General features: G+C 29.8%; 1 pseudogene; it reads left to right on the top strand.

Annotated features, from left to right (window-relative positions):
• Positions 1 to 233: 233 nt before the first annotated feature.
• LOC149510801 (nuclear transcription factor Y subunit A-7-like) lies at positions 234 to 4,128 on the top strand (annotated as a pseudogene).
• Positions 4,129 to 13,172: the final 9,044 nt, after the last annotated feature.

The following is a 13,172-nucleotide window of genomic DNA, read 5'->3' as shown; positions in this document are numbered from 1 at the left end:
GTAAAAACTTTGACTGCCCAAATTTTATGAAAATTGTTTTGAATCTAAAAAATGTCAAGAGAAGTTGCCAAAAATATATATCAATATCGATTTTGATTTAAATCTAAATTTAATTTAAACTCTAGCTCTTCTGGTTGATAATGGTGCTTTAATTCTTTATGTTGTCCTGACCTTGATTCTGTTGGTTGTGGTGCCAGATTTGAGTTTGCAAATCCTCTATTCACAACAGCCTTATGACTTCCTCTATGCTTGATCTTTCTAGTATTTCTTGTCAAATGCTTTGTCAACTTCATGTTTTATGGTACCCATGTAATCAAGTTCTTATGAACTCTATGAACGGGTAAATTTTGAATACGTTTGTGGCTTTTTTTCTTTGAGTTTTTATTTTCTTAAATTCTGGTGTTAAATTGAGGTTTGATATATAAACAAAGAGATTGAAAGGACATTTCTAGTTACAGCTTGTTGAATTCTTGAGTATTTTCTCATTATTATTTCACTTACTGTGGCATCTCATTGTGTGGGTTTTCCCACATTTAGCAAGTATTTTTTAGGCTGCATGATTTAATTTGGTTGTCATATTTGTTCCTAGACACTATCTATCTTATCTGTCTCTGTACTTTTATTTTATTGACCTTAATTTAACTGCTTTCTATTTCATCATTGTTATTTCATTTACTAGGATGGCTCATTCTACCATAATCTTATATGCATGCAATACTGGCCCATTTGATGGGTATTGAGGTAGCATTATGCCTGTACTGCTTTTTATCTTAGTGGTCTGATTACTGTCATTTTATTAACATTGTTTGGTGGCTGCTCTTTCAGTATGGTGTTGATTTTAGCTAATTTACTTTTTGCCAGATAATAATGAAGTTGATGAGCAGAAAAACATTCAGAGCCCTAAGACCAGTCCTTATCTTCTGCAACATGGTTTTTTCCCTTTGCCATTACAATCCCAAACATCCCATACATGACACCTCAACATGCTGGGTACCATATTCAGAGTAAGATTTTTTTCAACATTAACATTTACATTCATTTTTACTTTCTCTTTGAAACAAGTTTGCACTGGTCATTATATTGAAACTAGGTCAGGTCTGAACACTAACTATTGTCCTAAAGTAGTTGTGTTCAATTGGTAATCATCAAAGTGACATTAAAATTTCTTGGCCTTGCATACCTTTTGCAATTTGCCCAACCACTTCAATAATCTTTTCTGAAAATAATTCCACAATGTTATTAATTTGTTTACTTTTTATTTTAGCCAATTGTTTAATTTAGGAGAAACTTCTTGCAACCCCCTCTTTTCTTTTATGTCTTCCCCCTCAAAACAATGCTTTCACCAAGATATTTTTGATCTTAGAGTTGTTTTCTACATACGTGTGAGAAAAGTAGTCTAAATTTATTCTGCCAGAGAATGTTATTCCTTGTTCTTTTTACTCCATGATTCACAGTTACCATTTACATCCAGGGCAGAGTGGATCTATGATTGAAATACCTAGTTATAACATGTTAATGTCTAACCTAGCCATATATGTATATGTGTTTAAACCAAAACATAAAATATTAGATGAAAATTGTTTATTATTTCTTTTGTTCCAACTACTCACAAAATCTCTTTTTTTAATGCCTAAATTGAATTTTTTTATCTAGTTCCATTCACTTTCTCTTAAAATGATATAATTGGATCCTTATACTCAACAACAAAAAAACGTTATTTATGAGGTTTGTGAGAAAATATTTCAAAAAGAAATGAGTAAAATTAGATTGATCGTTGGACTAATGAAGTTGTTTGGATGGTAACATTGTGGATGCACAAGTTTTCTCTCCTATTAAGTAACTAGATTTTTCCTATGGATTCTTGCAGTGGAGATATAAGGAAAAAAAACATAAATTAGGTCAAAATGGTTTGTGAATAATCTTCATCAAGTTTAAAAATGATAATGGTGGATTTATAGAATGGCAAGTGCTGCCTGATATTTTATATTTTACTTGAAAGGAAAATTGTTAAATATAAAGATATGCACACTTTATTTCCCACTGTTTGGACAAGTAATTAAATGTTTTTAAGTTCTTGACCTTTTGGGTTTAATGAGCTGGTTGTGAGAATGCAATATGTCCATGATCATGTTAGTATATGGTTATATAGAGTTAAGATTAGGTGAAGTTTGGGAGTATCGTTTTGCAATGGTAACAATGTAATGTATGAGGGTGTTATAGCAGTTCGAATGATCCCAACACCTTCCAGTTCCTCTACCAAACCAATGTAAAAGGGGAAAGAGGGGGAGAGAGCATTTGGGAGTTCTTTGGTTTTATTGAGTCTTATTGCATTTTTAAAACTTTTTCAGTGGTCTTCTATAGTTGGTTCAAATTATTCAATGGCTTCGATAGATGATTTCTTTGTCAGGAATTAGGAGATTAAAATGCTGGTCATTCTGCTCTACTAAATTAATTGGGTCTCATCTACTTGTTTCGTGGTGGGGTCTGATTGGATTTTTTTTTATTTATTTTGTTTAGCAATATATATCAAAACTATTTGGTTGTTAGAGGCATCAATGGGAGCAATTTTTCTTCCTAGGATTGATGAGTTCTATTCACAACCAATGTCTTTGTGATAGAAAAAAGTAAGCATCTGTGTGTTGAATAAATTTTATTTTGCAGTTCTATGAAAATTTTTGAAATACAGTAACACTTTTGATATGCATGTATTCTGCCTGTTGAGGCTGATTGTAATACCAGTTATTCACTTGTAGATTGTTAATTTAGGAGAGTTGATTTTTGGAGAACAAGTTTTTATTAAGTTTTTCCTTTTAAAAAATATTTTTCAATAAAAAAATTCTGATTATGCATTTCTGTGTTATCAATCAACTATTTAATTTGATACTATGTTACTCATGTTGTTGCTTTGCACTTAATGATGGCATACTCATCTCTAGCTTTTTGCATCCCGCTATATAAGGGTTTGGCTAGTTCCAATACAGTGCATATACACAATCTTTGATTGGAGTGGAAGATCTTAATACAAGAACGAAAATACTTTGCTTAGTTATAGTTAATAAGGTTAATAGACTTGGTTAAACTTCTATTGTAAGTCTCTTTTTTTGTGAAATGTTGTGTTTATTTCTTACCAGCTAATGCAATTTAGACTTTTGATAGAAAACATCTCTAGTGAAAGAAACAAGTAAGATGTCCAAACAAAATTACTTAATAGAACTTGTTGTGCTAATTTTTAAGCTTGTGGTACTATTTTATGCTTCTCATGATCTTCTTTTGTTTTGCTCTTATTCTTGTTTCTATAAAAGCATTTTTAGTTTGATGCTCATGTTAGGTTATGTTTATTTTAAAAGGCTTAAGTGTCATCCTAAACGATATTTCTTGCTGAAAGTTGTACAACTGGACCAGTTGCTAACCTTTAACATAGAAAGGTATTAAAAATTTATCAAGGATCTTTGACACATATATTTGCTTCCTTGGCATATGAAACTGAAGGTACGAACTACTTATCCCTATCCAGATCCCTATCATAAAAGCATCTTTGCACTTTATGATGCTCAACCATATCTTCTATTGCCCTATGGTGGTCAACATATTGTGTAGTACTTTTTTTTATGTTGTGTGTTGGGTTTATTTTTTATCATGCAACTGCAATTATGGTTTTAAGATTAAAGTTGGCTTATTTTTGCTTTCCTTTAAGGTTATATATCTTTAGTTGATGGGTATTCAGCAAGCTGGAGTTTCTATTCCATCAGATGCAATTGAGAAGCCTGTGTTTGTTAATGCGAAACAACATCATGGCATCTTGCGACGTCAACAATCTCGTGCGAAAGCTGAATCAAAGAATAAACTTGTCTAGGAAAGTATGTTTACTCTTCGGTTTTATGGTTCTTTTTGAATTCAAATATTTGCATTTTAATGTTCCTATATAGACCCATTAGTCACCAGTACAATAATTTTTGCAGTCATACTTGAATGAATCCCATCATTTACATGCACTAAAACGAGCCAGGATATGGTGGTTGGTTTCTCAATTCAAAAAAAATTGAAAACAAATAGAATGATACAACATCAGGTGATAAATCATAGTCCAATATCACAAATAAAGTTCTTTTAACAATCGAAACCTTTTAAAAATAGTAAAAATTAAAGGTAGCCTAAAACCTTGTAAAGAAAGAACAAAAATAATTACACAAAACTTAACTAAAATATATACCACATGTCATAACGTTTAGATCTATAGACCTATCGCTAGACATTGACTTGAAAAGTTGCCATCAATCTTTTTTATTTAGGTGCGATTGGCCACCTAACAAAATTTGCTTTCTTTTAAAAAAAATCTTAAATTTGACTTAGGTATCTTTAAAAGGTAGATGCAATGTCTACGAAATCAGAACTAGGTTCGGGAGTACGGTTATATGTGAAAAAAGTTATAACACTCTCACAACGTCCATTGAAAGATGGTATCAGCTCAATTTTGTGTTATTCATTAAGCCTTAAAAATTTTACCTAATGATTAATTATTGGAAATGATTCTTAATTGACTCAAATACTTTTAGCAAAAAATTAAAAAAAAAATTTTACCTCAAGAGTATACAAGAAAACTATCGTTTCTCTTGCAAAGGCTCCATCATCATATTATTTAACATTAAAAATTTTTCAAGAAAAGAAAAAAAATAAAAAGATAAAGGAATGATGATTCGATTTTTGATATATATCTCTTGTTTTTTGTTTTATAAGAAAAAAATTCATGCTTTTATACAAGAAAAATCGATACTTTCAACTTTTTCAAGAAAAATTAATACTTTTAATTTTTTCTCAGAAATATTTTTTTTTTAAATTTTATTTTTAAAAAAAATTGATACTTTCAACTTTTCCTTAAAAATGTTTTTTTTTGAAAATTTTTATTTTCAAGAAAAATTGATACTATCAACTTTTCCTCAAAAATATTTTTTTTGAAAATTTTTATTTTAAAAAAAAATTGATATTTTCAACTTTTCTTCAAAAAGGCTTTTTAAAAAATTTTTATTTTCAAGAAAAATTATATACTTTCAACTTTACCTTAAAATGTTTTTTTGAAAATTTTTATTTTCAAAAAAAATTGATACTTTCAACGTTTCCTTAAAAAAAAAAATTTTTTGAAAATTTTATTTTAGGAAAATCATTGAAAAATTAAAGAATGCTTACTTAAATAAATAATTCTAATTTAATCAATAAATAAATAAGCAATAATAATAATAATAAATAAATAAATAAATAAATAAATAAATCTTGACTCGGCTCGACTCAACGATTGGAAAGGGTGCGGCTTCAGAGACAGACACAACTAAATCGGCTCGGTGTGCGGCTTGGCTTAGCGACTCGCCAGAGGCTGAGGGAAATGGGTAAATGGGTTGTGTGTTAATACAATCACTATATTCCAACTATAAAACGCGTGGATCCTGTGAAGTTACTCAATTCCAAAACGACGTCATTTTAGGGTTCTATATAAAGTCAAATTCGATCTTTTCAACAGATTTTTCCTTCCCCTTCTCTCTTTAGGATTTAAAAGCACAGGTTGAATCCTTCACCAGATTTTAATATTGTCATCGAAATCTGGGTAGGATCACCGAAAGTTCTACAATTTCTGGAGTGTGACGCCAAAAATTGGAGAACTGGTCGAAATCTGGAAAAATTTCTAAAAAATTTTAGAAAAAAACTTAAAAATTTGAAAAAAAAAAGTTAAAAATTCTAGAATTGCCTTTGCTCTTTTAAACACTTTTTTTTACTTCTATTTTCTGTCTCTCTTCTTTCTATGTCCTCTTTGCTTCTAATCAATAGGTATTTATAGGATCAATCACAGAGTTTCTGATCAATATTTTTTTCAGAAATATTTTTTTTAAAATTTTATTTTAAAAAAAATTGATACTTTCAACTTTTCCTTAAAAATGTTTTTTTTGAAAATTTTTATTTTCAAGGAAAATTGATACTTTCAACTTTTCCTCAAAAATATTTTTTTTGAAAATTTTTATTTTCAAGAAAAATTGATACTTTCAACGTTTCCTTAAAAAAAAAAATTTTGAAAATTTTATTTTAGGAAAATCATTGAAAAATTAAAGAATGCTTACTTAAATAAATAATTCTAATTTAATCAATAAATAAATAAGCAATAATAATAATAAATAAATAAATAAATCTTGACTCGACTCGACTCAGCGATTGGAAAGGGTGCGACTTCAGAGACAGACACAACTAAACCGGCTTGGTGTGTAGCTTGGCTTAGCGACTCGCCAGAGGCTGAGGGAAGCGGGTAAATGGGTTGTGTTTTAATACAATCACTATATTCCAACTATAAAACGCGTGGATCCTGTGAAGTTACTCAATTTCAAAACGATGTCATTTTAGGATTCTATATAAAGTCAAATTCGATCTTTTCAACAGATTTTTCATTCCCCTTCTCTCTCTAGGATTTAAAAGCACAGGTTGAATCCTTCACCAGATTTTAATATTGTCATCGAAATCTGGGTAAGATCACCGAAAGTTCTACAATTTCTGGAGTGTGACGCCAAAAATTGGGGAACTGGTCGAAATCTGGAAAAATTTCTAAAAAATTTCAGAAAAAAACTTAAAAATTTGAAAAAAAAAAGTTAAAAATTCTAGAATTGCCTTTGCTCTTTTAAACACTTTTTTTTACTTCTATTTTCTGTCTCTCTTCTTTCTATGTCCTCTTTGCTTCTAATCAATAGGTATTTATAGGATCAATCACAGAGTTTCTGATCAATATTTTTCTCAGAAATATATTTTTTTAAATTTTATTTTAAAAAAAAATTGATACTTTCAATTTTTCCTTAAAAATGCTTTTTTTGAAAATTTTTATTTTCAAGGAAAATTGATACTTTCAACTTTTCCTCAAAAATATTTTTTTTGAAAATTTATATTTTCAAGAAAAATTGATACTTTCAACGTTTCCTTAAAAAAAAAATTTTTTGAAAATTTTATTTTAGGAAAATCATTGAAAAATTAAAGAATGCTTACTTAAATAAATAATTCTAATTTAATCAATAAATAAATAAGCAATAATAATAATAAATAAATAAATAAATAAATAAATCTTGACTCGGCTCGACTCAGCGATTGGAAAGGGTACGACTTCAGAGACAAACACAACTAAACCGGCTTGGTGTGTAGCTTGGCTTAGCGACTCGCCAGAAGCTGAGGGAAGCGGGTAAATGGGTTGTGTGTTAATACAATCACTATATTCCAACTATAAAACGTGCGGACCCTGTGAAGTTACTCAATTCCAAAATGACGTCATTTCAGGGTTCTATATAAAGCCAAATTCGATCTTTTTCAATAGATTTCTCCTTCCCCTTCTCTCTCTAGGATTTAAAAACACAGGTTGAATCTTTCACCAGATTTTAAGATTGCCACCGAAATCTGGGTAGGATCATCGAAAGTTTTACAATTTATGGAGTGTAACGCCAAAAACTGAGGAACTGGTCGAAATCTAGAAAATTTTCTAAAAAATTTTAGAAAAAAACTTAAAAATTTTTTTAAAAAAAATTTTAAAAATTCTAGAATTGCCTTTGCTCTTTTAAACACTTTTTTTTTACTTCTATTTTCTATCTCTCTTCTTTCTATGTCCTCTTTGCTTCTAATCAATAGGTATTTATAGGATCAATTACAGAGTTTTTGATCAATATTTTTCTCAGAAATATTTCTTTTTAAAATTTTATTTTCAAGAAAAATTGATACTTTCAACTTTTCCTTAAAAATGCTTTTTTTGAAAATTTTTATTTTCAAGAAAAATTGATACTTTCAACTTTTCCTCAAAAATATTTTTTTTGAAAATTTTTATTTTCAAGAAAAATTGATACTTTCAACGTTTCCTTAAAAAAAAATTTTTGAAAATTTTATTTTAAGAAAATCATTGAAAAATTAAAGAATGCTTTCTTAAATAAATAATTCCAATTTAATCAATAAATAAATAAGCAATAATAATAATAAATAAATAAATAAATCTTGACTCGGCTCGACTCAGCAATTGGAAAGGGTGGGGCTTCAAAGACAGGCACAACTAAATCGGCTCGGTGTGTGGCTTGGCTTAGCGACTCACCAGAGGCTGAGGGAAGCGGGTAAATGGGTTGTGTGTTAATATAATCACTATATTCCAACTATAAAACGCGCGGATCCTGTGAAGTTACTCAATTCCAAAATGACGTCATTTCAGGATTCTATATAAAGCCAAATTCGATCTTTTTCAACAGATTTCTCATTCCCCTTCTCTTTCTAGGATTTAAAAACACAGGTTGAATCTTTCACCAGATTTTAAGATTGTCACCAAAATCTGGGTAGGATCACCGAAAGTTCTACAATTTTTGGAGTGTGACACCAAAATCTAGGGAACTGGTCGAAATCTGGAAAAATTTCTAAAAAATTTCAGAAAAAAACTTAAAAATTTGAAAAAAAAAATGTTAAAAATTCTAGAATTGCCTTTGCTCTTTTAAACACTTTTTTTTTACTTCTATTTTTTGTCTCTCTTTTTTTTATGTCCTCTTTGCTTTTAATCAATAGGTATTTATAGGATCAATCACAGAGTTTCTGATTAATTCGAATTCTTTCTTTGATTAGGTTTTTAAATTATTAGATTAATCATTAGACTTATCTTATAAGGATTAAGTCCAACTATGATTCTATTTAGCCCCATTCATAGCAAGATTTATTTTTCATTATTTTATTATTTTTAATTATTTTGATATTTATCCTTATCTTTTAATAATCGAAAATTCATAAAAAAAAGATAAAATCTAAAAGGAGAAAAATCAATAAATAAATAAATAATTAATTAAGCCAAATCTTTAGGCTTAACTGACCCCATTGGACCAAGTCCAATTGATCCGAACTTAGACCAAATTGAGTGTCTACAGCTGCCCATCTTTGTATATTTCTTGTGCAACAAGAATTATGTAAAGATATAAACACCCTGCTTATGATCATGCCAACCCATTCACTTTTTTTCTCTTTAAAAAAAAAAACCCAGACACTCAAATTTGCTAAATGACTCGAAACTCTTCTAAGCAAAGATTTACAATTTTTTGAGAATAAACAAAACTCCTCTAAACAGAGGCTTAATGACTTTGAAAAAATAAATAAAGCTCCTCTAATTAGAGTCTTAATGACCTTTGAAAAATAAATAAGGCTATTTTAAACAAAGGCTCAACCACTTTGAAAAATAAATAAGGTTCCTCTAATCAGAGGCTTAATGACTTTGAAAAATAAACAAGGCTCCTCTAAACAGAGGTTTAACTACTTTTGAAAAATAAACAAAGCTCATCTAAATAGAGGCTTAACCACTTTGAAACATAAATAAGGCTCCTCTAAACAAAGACTCAACCACTTTGAAAAATAAATAAAGCTCCTCTAAACAAAGGCTCATCGACTTTTGAAAAATAAACAAAGCTCCTTTAAACAGAGGCTCAACAAATTTTGAAAAATAAATAAAGCTCCTCTAAACAGAGGCTCAACCACTTTGAAAAATAAACAATGCTCCTCTACAATCATGTCTAGAAGAGTCAAAGATCGTGTTTGAAGAAATTTAAAGAGATTATGCCCGAAAGTCTTACAAATCATTCATAATACTGAGAAGTATCATTTTTCAAGGATTAAAATCTTACCTCATAAACTTATTTTCAAACAAGAATTTGAAACTTTCACATCGAAAAGTCTTCAAATCTGTCTTCTCCATGTGGGATCCTAGAATACCCCTACTTCTTAAACTTATGCACTAGATCTTTTCACATGTAGTATATGTTATGCGCTAAACATTTAGCAATGCAATGCATGCTATGCCAATGTTGATTAATTCCTATTCAATTATGGTACTCAAGTTTCTCAAGCTCTTTTTTTGGGCTTGGAACCCTTTAATCTTCAAAGACCAAGTCAACATAACTCTCAATCATCTCTCTCATTTAATTTTCATAATCTTTTTGCAAGAAATCTCTTTCCAAATTTAATGTTCTTATCAGGAACTAAACATTTCAATTTTGCCCTTATCACTCTCGACTTTTCCAATGTAATGTAAAAATCTTTCATGTTATTGTTCATTTATCAATCATCATTTCAGCCTCAAAAAGTAAAAATACATTTACACATTTCTTTCATTGTAAGGTATTAAAGAGAAAAGAATAGGAATGGTTAGGAAATAACCAACAAAAAGAGAAACACAAAGAATGAAGTGGAATATCTTTTATTAGTAAAAATGCTGGCAAACTTTGGCCAAAAAAGAATTATAAAGATAAGTATGGGGAGACAATGCCTAAAAATAAATAATTGGACAATCATGATAACACATCTCGAAGTCTTTTTTGAAAAACTTAACCACCTGATGTTCTTAACAACTTAGAGCTCCTCAGAATATGCTAGCCTTCATGCCAATGAATTTTTAAATTTGATGTTGTATTCTCTTTATCTAAGCCGTCTTCTCAGGTTTTCAACTTAGATAAATCTCCTTTAACTTAAATTACCTTTTTAGGATTTTCTATTTGAGTTCTCCTTTTTATTTTTTCATTTTTTATTTATTTTTTCTCTTTTTTTTATTTTTTTCAGGCATAGTACTTCTTTACAACAACAAAATTTATATGATGAGGCGAATCACTTCCATCAATATCAGTTAATATCAATGCTTCACCTGAGAAAGCTCGTTTTACGACATATGGTCATTTCCAATTCAGAGTCTATTTTCCTCTATTATCGTACTGATTTGGAAGAATTCTTTTCAAGACCAACTCTTCTTCTTTAAAATAATAAGGTCAAACTTTTTTATCTTGAGCCATCATTATTCTTCTTTAATATAGTTGACCGTAGCATAGTACTGTCAATCTTTTTTTCTCAATAAAATTTAACTGTTTATAGTACTATCGAATCCATTCAGCCTCTTTCAGTTTAATTTTCCTTAGAACCGTTAAAGACGAGATTTTTAATTTTACTGGTAATACAGCCTCTATCCCATAAGAGAATAGGTTTGCCCCAATAGAGGTACGCACTGATGTTCGATAAGCATGTAATGTAAATAGTAACTTTTTATGCTAATCTTTATAGATCTCGATCATCTTCTCAATGATTTTTTTTATATTTTTATTTGCTGCATCAATTGCCCCATTCACTTTCTAATGGTATGGCACCAAATTATTATGCTTGATCTTGCATTGGGCATATATTTATTACATCATCTTGCTATTCAGGTTCTTGGCATTGTCTAAAATGATTCTTTCTGAAAGTTCATATCTATAAATGATTTCTCTTTTTATGAACTTGTAGATCACAGATTGTATTACATTTCCAAATAATGTTGCCTTTACCCATTTCATGAAATAAGCTATCATCACGAAAATGAACTTATGTCCATTAGAAGCCTTTGAGGTAATAGGACCAATGATATCTGTGTCCCATATCGAGAATGGCCAAGATGATGCCAAAACATGTAAAATAGATAACGGAACATAGATCTTGTTAGCATAGATATGGCATTTATGACATTTTTTAGTATAGTCAATACAATCACTCTCTATTATCAACCAATAGTATTCCGCTCTCATGATCTGTCTTGCCATCATATGTTCATTGGGATGTGCCCCACATATTTCATCATGCACTTCTTCAATGATTTTTTTTACCTTAGCTTTATTTACATATCTCAATAATACTTGAAATTGGCTTTTGTTGTACAAAACATCCCCATATAAGAAGAAGCTCATAGCTAATCTTCGAATGATCTTTTTATCATTTTTTTTGCTTGGATGAGGTATTGTTGGTTTCTAATGTACTGCAAGATATCATAATACCAATGCTTCTTTTTCTTCCTTATTTTTACATTGAAGCCGTAAGCCGACATATCTTTGACATCTAGCTTAATAAGTTGAATGTCAGTATTATCACTATTTGGATCTTTACGGTCAAAGTAGCCAAATCATCAACAATCAGATTCTTTTCTCGAGGTAAATGATAAAACTGAACATCTTCAAACTACTTGATCAATTTCAGAATATACTTATGATATAGAATGAGTTTTGAATCTCTTGTCTCCCATTCTTTTTTTAGTTGATATATAATTAGAGCTGAGTCTCCAAACACTTTTAATGCTTTAATTTTTTTATCTATAGCAGCTTATAAACCCATGACACATGCTTCAAATTCAACGATATTAATTATGCAATTAAAATTCAACCTCGCTGTTATAAGATAGTATTATTCTTTTGAAGAAATTAAAATTGCCCCATTTCATGTCCCAAAGCATTAGTAGCTCTATCAAAATACATCTTTCAACACTTTTCTTCATGCTCCTCCTTTTTTAATTAGGAAACAATCATCAAATTTTTATCATGAAACTCCAATCTCACACGATCTGCGAGAAACTTGGTTATAACACTCCCTTTTACTACCTTTGGGTTTACATATATGATATCATATTTCGAGAGCATTACTTGTTACCTGGCAATTCTGTCAAACAAAAAAGGCATTCTCAAAGATATATTTAATTGGATCCAATTTAGCTATAAGCCAAGTGGTGTAATAGCGCATGTATTGTCTGAGTCTTTTGGCAGTCCAAGCTAATGCATAACACATTTTTTCTAAAAAAAATACTTTGACTCATATTCTATAAATTTTTTACTTAGATAATAAATAGCTCTCTCTTTTCAGTCATATTCATCTCGTTGCCCAAACACACATTCCATTGAATTCTCGTACATCGTCAATTATAAAATTAAGGGTCTCTCTAAAACAGGCGACACTAGCACTAGAAAATCTAACAAGTATTGCTTAATTTCTCATTCCATTCCCAAGGGTTATTCTTACGGAGAAGTTAAAAAATGGGATCACATTTATAGGTAAGCTAAGATATGGACTGTGAAATATAGTTTAATCCCCCCAGAAAACCTCGAACTTCTTTTGGTGTACTCGGAGGTGACAATTTTTGAATGACCCGTATTTTATTTGGATCAACTTCAATCCCTCTTTCACCGACCATAAAGCTTAAAAACTTCTCTGATTTTGCCCCAAAGGTGCACTTGGCTAGGTTTAACTTGAGTTGAAATTTTTTCAACCTCTCAAATAACTTTTTGAGGTTAGTGACATGATTTTCATTTTTACGAGATTTCACAATCATATCGTCCACATTTACCTCAATCTTTTTGTGTATCATG

This window comes from Durio zibethinus, chromosome 28, assembly GCF_047325235.1.
Source record: "Durio zibethinus cultivar Kanyao isolate XHJ-2024 chromosome 28, ASM4732523v1, whole genome shotgun sequence".
Taxonomy (NCBI): Eukaryota; Viridiplantae; Streptophyta; class Magnoliopsida; order Malvales; family Malvaceae; genus Durio; species Durio zibethinus.
The sequence above is the reverse complement of the archived record's forward strand: the minus strand, read 5'-3'. Positions and strand labels throughout refer to the sequence as shown.